The 7,299-nt window shown below is 36.3% G+C and overlaps 1 non-coding gene across 1 annotated transcript; it reads left to right on the top strand.

Moving 5' to 3' along the window:
- The first annotated feature begins 4,400 nt into the window (after nt 1–4,400).
- LOC133820583 (small nucleolar RNA R71) lies at nt 4,401–4,507 on the top strand. The gene has a single exon (XR_009886989.1). It is a non-coding gene; the product is annotated as a small nucleolar RNA R71 (small nucleolar RNA).
- The last annotated feature ends 2,792 nt before the right edge of the window (nt 4,508–7,299 follow it).

Raw genomic sequence — 7,299 nt, 5'->3', positions numbered from 1 at the left:
AATATTCCCTATGCTCTAACTCCACGGGCAAATGGAAAGCTTTCCCAAAAACCAAATGGTAAGGAGACATTCCTAACAGAGTTTTGAACGTCGTTCTATACGCTGAAAGAGCATCATCAAACTTTTGAGACCAATCCTTTCAATTTGGATTCACCACCTTTTTTAAAAATACCCTTAATTTCTCGATTGGATAGTTTCGCTTGGCCATTTGTTTAATGGTGGTAGGTTGTAGCAATTTTGTATCTCACACTATACTTGGCTGAAAGAGTAGCCAAGAACATGTTGACAAAGTGGGTACCTTCATCACTATTAAGAGTTCTTGGAGTACCAAAGCAAGTGAACACATTCTTTTGCAAAAATTCCATCACCACCTTAGCATCATTGGTGAGACTTGGTATCGCTTCAACCCATTTTGGTACATAATCCACAGCCACAAAAATATACAAATTCCCAAAAGATAGAGGGAAAGGTCCCATAAAGTCGATGCCCCAAACAGCAAACAACTCCACTTCAAGGAAAACATTCAAAGGCATCTCATTTCTAACAGAAATATTACCAACCCTCTCGCATCTATCACACCTCTTAGAAAATTCATGAGCACCCTTGAAAATAGACGGCCAATAAAACCCCGATTGAAAAACCTTGGTTGCTATCTCTTGACCCCCAAAATTCCTTCCATAAGGGGCTAAATGATAGTGCTCCCAAATGCTTTGAATATTGTTTATAAAGAAATGGCTCGTTCCTATAATAAAACTTCACATCATGAAAGAATTTCTTAAGTTGTTGGCCCTTGAAATCAGGTGGAGTCCTTCCATTCACCAAACAATTCACAAAATCAGCACACCATAGCATTGAATCTTTTCTTACCACCAAGAGTTACTCATCGAGGAATGTCTCCATAATTGGTTGTTCAAAACTCTCCTCAGTACAATCTTCAAGTCTAGAGAGATGGTCTGCCACTTGATTCTCCGTTCCTTTTCTATCACAAATTTCCAAATAAAATTCTTGAAGAAGCAACACCCAAGGAATGACACTTGGTTTGGCATTCTTCTACGCAATAAGATACATGATGGCAGAATGATTTGTGTACACCACAACCTTAGTCCCAACAAGGTAAGCTCTAAACTTGTCAATAACAAACATCACAGCCAAAAGTTCCTTCTCCGTGGATGTGTAATTCAATTGAGCGTTAGCTAGTATCTTGCTGGCATAATAGATGGAATGAAATACCTTCTCTCTTCTTTGGCCAAGCACTCCACCTACAACAAAATAACTAGCATCACACATTAGCTCAAAAGAAAGGGACCAATTGGGAGCTACAATAATAGGGGTGAACATAAGAGCTTTCTTCAGAGTCACAAATGCTTCTTGACAGTCATTGGTAAACTCAAAAGCTCGATTTTGATCAAGTAAATAATAGATGTGTGTAGAGATTTTGGAGAAATCTTTAATAAACCTTCTATAGAAACCCGTATGTCCAAAAATAACTTCAAACTCCTTTAACTGTAGTTGGTGGTGGCAACTTCTGAATGACTTCAATCTTTGCTCTATCTACCTCAATGCCTTTGTTAGAAAATCGATGACCCAACACAATGCCTTCTTGCAACATAAAATGGAATTTTTCCCAATTAAGTACCGAATTTTTTTCTTCACATCTCTAACACCTTATCAAGATTGGCCAAACAAGCATCATAAGAATCACCAAATACAAAAAAATCACCCAGAAACACCTCAAGAGTTTGTTCCACCATATTGGAAAAAATAGCCATCATACATCGTTGAAAAGTAGCAGGGCCATTACATAACCCAAATGGCATCCTTTGGAAAACAAATGTCCCATATGGGCAAGTAAAAGTGTTCTTCTCTTGATCTTTTGGAGCAATACAAATTTGATTGTAGCCCGAGTACCCATCAAGAAAGAAATAATACTCCTTCCCTACTAATATATCAAGCCTTTGATCAATAAAAGGCAATTTAAAATGATCTTTTTTTTCCTTATTTAGCTTCCGATAATCCATACAAACTTGCCATCCGGTCACCGTTCTTGTGTGAATTAATTCATTGTTATCATTAGCAACTACTGTGACTCCACCTTTCCTGGGAACACATTGAACCGGGCTGACCCAAGAACTATATGAAATTGGGGTAAATAATACCAGCGTCTAACCACTTGATCACCTCCTTTTTCACTACTTCCTTCATAATGGGTTTAAGCCTTCGTTGCTTCTTAACAGAGTTGCTACAACAGTCTTCCAACAAAATCTATTGCATACAAAGTGAGGGACTTATACCCTATATATCTTCCATGGTCCAACCAATAGCCTTCTTGTATTTCTTCAACACATCAAGCAACATATTCTCTCTTTGAACTGCCAACATCGTAGAAACAATCACGGGCAAGATCTCTTCATTACCCAAATAAACATACTTCAAATGACTAGGCAAAAGTTTCAAGTCCAACTTTGGTTGTTCTTCAATAGATGGCTTAGAAGGCTTGAAATTTCTTTTCGATAACTCCAAAGACTCAACATTCCTTCCAAATTTAGTAAAAGGTTGTTTGGATTCCACCCATTTCAAGTCCAAGTCCAACTTGGATTTCTTCAAATGACTAGGCAAATGACTAGGCAAAAGTTTCAAGTCCAACTTGGATTTCTTCCTCTTAACTCATTTCTTCAAGCTCTTCAAGAGAAATCACCCCCACTCCTTCTTTACAAGATTCTTTTTGTAATTTCTCAGTCACAATAGCATCAATCACACTCCAAGAATAGCAGTCCTCTAACTCATTCAGAAACTTCATAACATTGAACACAGAAAATTCACTTGTTGGTCATTCACCCTCATAGTAAGATCTCCTTTTTCAAGATCAATCAAAGTCCTTCTGGTGGCAAGAAATGGCCTCCCCAAATTATAGGAACATCTTTATTCATTTCATAATCAAGAATAATGAAATCCGTTGGAAAAATTAAATTATAAATTTGCATAAGAGAATCTTGAATCTTACCTTGATGTGCCATAGAGCGACCCACTAATTTCAAAGTGACAGTGGTTCACCTTGTTTCACCGATTCCCAACTTCTTGAAAATTGACATGGGCATCAAGTTAATACTAACCCCCAAATCACAAAGTGCTCTACCGACATCTCTACCACCAATAGAACAAGGAATTGTAAAACTTCCTGGATCCTTCAACAAAGGAGGAATTTTAATCTTAAAAATAGCATTACAACCTTCAGTCAAAGCTACCGTTTCAAATTCACCGAGCCTCCTTATTTTGTCAAAATATCCTTCAAGAACTTCACAGAGTTGGGCATTTATTCCAAACCTTCCACCAAGGGTATGTTGATGTGAAGTTTCTTCAAAACATCCAAAAATCTCCAAAATTGGCCATCTTGTTGTTGCTTTTGAAATCGTTGGGGAAATGGTGGTGGGGGTTTGACATTTGACTTCTCAGCCACAGTTTGTTGAGACGATGTTGTAGCATTCTGAGCAGAATCAAGATTTAACAACCCATAATTTCTTGCTTCCTTCCCTTTTTCCTCCTTTGTTTGGATTGGAGTGGGCTCATTTGTGCTCTTAGATTTTTCCTCATTCAACTCCAAATTTTTACCGCTCATCAAAGTGACCGCTTTGCAATGCTATTTCCCATCTTTCAATGGATTTTCGGTGTCACTAGGCAAGGTGCCTTGTGGTCTATTCCTAAACTCATTAGCTAGCTTCCCCATTGGAATCTCAAGATTCCTCAAAGATTTTGTTTTACTTTGAATTACTGCATCATTCTTTGCCATATATTCTTTCATCAAATTCTTCAAAGAGCTTGCCAGAGAAACTTCTGGAGGAGGCAGTTGAGCTCTTGGTGGTTTTTAGGAAAAACCTGGTGGATAAGTAGGCTTGTTTGGAATGGCTACACCACTAGAATTAGCTCCTTGACCTCCCCAATAAAATTTTGGATGATTCCTCCAACCCAGTTTTTAAGAGTTGGAATATGAATTGTTGCGATTGGCATTTTGATTCCCCATGTAACAACCCAAAGCGAGATTAGATGGACAACTATCAAATGTATGCCCATCTCCACAATAAACACAAGAAACCTCTGCTACATGGCCCATAGGAGATGGTTGTAAGTTACCCCCCATACTCATGGTCTTCAAAAGGTTGGTTATAGGTGAAACTTGTGAGGTCAAAGTAGTCAAAGCATCTACCTCATGAATACCTGCTACATTCATTCCTGTTGGGGCTCTAGTATCAGACCATTGGTAATTATTGTTGGAAATCTGCTCCAAAATCTCATTTGGTTCATTGTAGGACTTAGAGAGAATAGCCCCATTTGTCGAAGCATAAAAAACAATGTGTGTGGAGGCGTTGAGACCATTATAAAAAGTGCCCATTTGAATGCAATGTGGGATGCCATGATGTGGACACTTCCTCAATAACTCCTTGAACATCTCCCATGCGTCACATACCGACTCATCCTCCAACTGTTGAAAAGAAATAATCTCATTCCGAAACTTAACATTTTTCGTTGGGGGAAAGTACTTCATCAAAAATTTCTCAACTAGCTCATGCCAAGTAGTAATTGAGTCGGAAGGAAGTGTATTGAGCCAAGCTCTAGCTCTATTCCTTAGAAAAAAAAAAAGGAAACAATTTCAACCTCAAGGCTTCTTCAGTAATGCCTTGTAACTTAAAGAAATCACTAACATCCAAAAATTAACAAAGATGAAGATGAGGATCCTTTGTAGGCAGCCCACTAAACTGACCCACTGTCTGCAACATTTGGAACATCACAGGCTTCAACTCAAATTGAGCTGCTTGAATTTGAGGCCTAAGAATACCAAGATTTAGCTCATTCAACATTAGGGTAGTGTACTCCCTTATGGCCCTCTCTCTATCATCGGCCATAACAATTGCATTGGTGGCATTCAAAGCATTGGCTGCATCATTAACAATTCCAACAGCCGCAAGGTGAACTTGAGCTCTCATCTCCTCAACCACTTCACCTTCTTGAGCCATAGCAAGGTGAACTTGAGCCTGTTTTTCCTTTAGCCTTCTTCGAAATATACGTTCATTCTCAAGGTCAATAGGGGCTAGTTCAAGATCTTGATGCTCGTTCATGCAACAAAATATATAGCAAAGCACAAGATTAATGAAAATAAGGAAAATAAATTGCAAAGTAATTAATAATAGAAAAAATTCTAATTCCAATCCCTGACAACAGTGCCGAAACTTGTTGTGAAAATTCTATATTATTATTGTGTAAGTATACACAGTCACAAAACAAGTAATACAGTGGTAAGTGAGTATTGTCTTCGCATGTATTGATTTAGATTTAGATTGTGCAAATCAATACTAAGCAATTAGGAACTTGGAACAAAAATAATTGGAATGATTTTTTGAAAGCTTAACTGAAAATAAGAGAAATTTAGAAATGTTTAGAAAAATCAACAATAAGCAGGAATTAACACAAAAGATATATTCACCAGTGAAAAGTAGACTTGGATTACTAAACTTCCCTAAATAAATATTCTGCCCAAAATGTTACTACATAATTGTTAGCAAAACCTCCCAGACTAATAAAAATTCCCAAATATTTCATATGATTTTTCCAAACCTTACCATAAAATTTCTTTAATCTAATTCAACATATTCCTATGTCAATTCAGATATAAGAACACAAATATAAGCACCAAATTTTATGAGTTATGCAAGGCAAATAATATATTCCTATATTATTTACTAAATACAACCTAATAAAGGGTAATATCTTGATTCATCCAAGTAATTTCCACCAAATCTAAACTTTCCAGCAATAGATATAGCATTAAGCTCACTTAGATAAACAAAGAGAGATATTACTTAATCACGCATTGAAACTTCATAACTATGATTTAGGGTGCTTTAGCCATTCAAGTCTCAAATAATTTAGCTCATGGTAAAATTCACAAACCAAAACCCAAATTCCAATTCAACATTCATGGGTATTTAAAATAACCATTCAAAAGAGAAAATGCAAATTTAGAGAGAGAGAGAGAGAGAGAATAATAAGAACAAAATTTCTTCAATGAAGATGTGTGTTTTCTCCTTTTTTTTCTTTCCCTTTTTAGACTTCTTGTACTACTTCTTCTTCTTCCTATGTGCTTTCTGCTCTCCAAAAATTCTCTCTACAATGGTTCCTCTCCCCCATACGGCTAGTACTCTCTTTTTCCTAGGGTACAACTTTCCTTCCCAAATTAGCAAGTCCAATTCTCTTTCTTTCCACTTTTAGGTCCACCTCCAATTGGTCAATCACTGTTCTGACATAAGTACGCTCATGTGGCAAATTTTACAGCCCACACCAACTCTCAAAGCCACTTTGCATTGACTTTTTCCAACTAGGCTATAGTTGACCACGCAGCTCCAGAATGATGCAACAATCTTTTTAGCAATTCTACACATTTCAGCACTTTTCAATTCCTTCTTGCCCATTTTTCCTCTCCTTTTGCTTCCCATTCTAGTTTGAATTCTTTTTACACAGAAAATAAAATCAAAGTAGTTATTTAATTCCAAAATAGCTAAAAACAAAACTCAACTTTAAAATTCAACTACACAAGACATAAAGACGAAAAATAATTAAATATTCAACACTAAGTTATCAATTCACCACTCTTTTCTTATAAAATCAAGTTTAAAAGTAGAATAAATAACTCTATATCATAGAGTTATCAGGTGACTAGCCACTGATTGGTTATGATGGCTAATGTATCAAAGGTCTTGGTTTGGAATGGGTGCTTGACGTGCTTGAGCTTCACTTGAGTCTTGGTGATTTCTTGTCAGGAATTAGGGCTCATCGCTTATCCCTAATCTATACCCAAACATGGTATCAAAGTAGTGTTTTAATCTAGAAAACTCTTCTTGTCAAAATCGAGCAATTTTGTTGAGAATGTCTATTCTTATGATGAAATGATTAAGCTTTGCACCTTTGAAAATAATAATAAAGTGGCCTATAATTCCTGCTTTGTGATTGCTTATAATTCTATTTCTGTATGACATGATAAACTTGCTCATAGAAGTTCTTGTACTATTAAAAGAATTGTGAAATGTCGCATTTCCTAGTGTTGAGAGATCTTCAAATTTGCTAGATTTAATGCATAATGACTAATGTGAATTTAATAGAATGTTTACTAGAGGAGAAAATAGGTTCTTCTTGACTTTTATAGATGATTATTGTTCGATCTAAAAATTTGAAAGCAATATTATTCCATATTTAACATAAAGATAGCATATGAAAATTTTCTTATGGGTATCTGCTTGAAGGCACTCCAACTCT

This window comes from Humulus lupulus, chromosome 2, assembly GCF_963169125.1.
Source record: "Humulus lupulus chromosome 2, drHumLupu1.1, whole genome shotgun sequence".
Taxonomy (NCBI): domain Eukaryota; kingdom Viridiplantae; phylum Streptophyta; class Magnoliopsida; order Rosales; family Cannabaceae; genus Humulus; species Humulus lupulus.
The sequence above is the reverse complement of the archived record's forward strand: the minus strand, read 5'-3'. Positions and strand labels throughout refer to the sequence as shown.